The sequence below is a fragment of the Crocuta crocuta genome, unplaced genomic scaffold (genome assembly GCF_008692635.1).
Source record: "Crocuta crocuta isolate KB4526 unplaced genomic scaffold, BGI_CrCroc_1.0 scaffold944, whole genome shotgun sequence".
In the NCBI taxonomy this organism is placed as follows: Eukaryota; Metazoa; Chordata; class Mammalia; order Carnivora; family Hyaenidae; genus Crocuta; species Crocuta crocuta.
The window spans coordinates 160237-161687 of NW_027528243.1; positions in this window are offsets into that span (position 1 = coordinate 160237).

Genomic DNA, 1451 nt, shown 5'->3' on the forward strand with positions numbered 1-1451 from the left:
TGTGTTAGAATTTTAATCTACAGAAATGTAAGATAATAAATGTATGTTATTTTAATCCACTACATTTGTCATAATTTGTTATAGCTTCAATAGGAGATCAATACAAGGGCACCTGGGTGGCTCAGTTGGTTAAGCGTCTGACTTCACTTCAGGTCATGATCTCACGGTTGGTGGGTTCGAGGCCCACGTCGGGCTCTGTGCTGACAGCTCAGAGCCTGCAGCTCACTTCTGATTCTGTGTCTCCCTCTCCTTCTGCTCCTCCCCCACTTGTGCTCTGTCTCTTTCTCTCTCTCAACAAGAAAAAAAAATTAATAAAAAAATAGGAAGTGAATATAGCTGGTGTGGGGAAAGCTCAAGTGTTCAGTTTTGGATGCATTCAGAGAATCTGAGCGTGTTAAACATCTATGCAGAAGATACCAAAGAGACAGCCAACCGGAGTCTGGAATTCAGGAGAGAGGTGTGGGCTGCAGATATAAATTTTGGAGCGGTCAGTGAAGCCAAAAGAATGGATTAGATTAACAAAGAAACAAGTGTAGATAGAGAAGAGGTCTCGGGACTGAGCCCTGGAACACCCAACTCGGACAGCTGACATGTAGCCGGTGGTTTAAAGGTGCGAGCTAGCGGGCGCTCCAGAACAGAGGCAGACACCAAGATGCAAGCGCAGAGCTAAGCAGTAGGTCAGAGGCAGATACAAGCTAGGCTTGTAAGGACAGGCAGGTGCTGGAGTCGGCAGTGAGTCACCGATCTCGAATACAGGGAGACAGACTTGTCAAGAGGAATTAGGCACAGGCTTGGCAATAGAGGCTGAGAAAATCTGAAGGACAGAGTCTGGGTACTATATTTTAAGATGTTGGCAAAGATGGGACCCTGGCTCTGAGCCAGCTTTCTGCCTTGCGCTTCTATCGCATCCTTAACCTGATTCCTGGGCCCTGTGGGTGTTTGTGCATCTTTCCAGCTTATCGTTTTCCCTTCTCTCTCATTTCTCTTCCTTTTTCCTTAATTGCACACAACATACAAATAATATATTCAATTGATTCTGACTTTTTGTTTCACATTTTAACACCCCTGAAATCAGGATGAACTGATGGTGTGTCATCGTTTAATTGGCAGCAGTTTTTTTCTTTCTTGGTATATATATAAAATAATGGTGGTCTTAGATTCACTGGTATCTTTGACTTCATGAAATACAAATGCTCTATTATTTAGGGAAATACTTTGCAAATTTTGCATTTTTTAACATTTGGAGGGGACTAAACTTTACTGAAGTTTAACTGACTGAAAATAATATTCACCAATCTTTAAAATTTTTTTATAAAAATTTAAAATGTTTTTTATTTATTTCTGAGAGAGAGACAGCGTGAGCAGGGGAGGGTCAGAGAGAGAAGGAGACACAGAATCCGAAACAGGCTCCAGGCTCTGAGCTGTTAGCACAGAGCACGACGCGGGGGCCC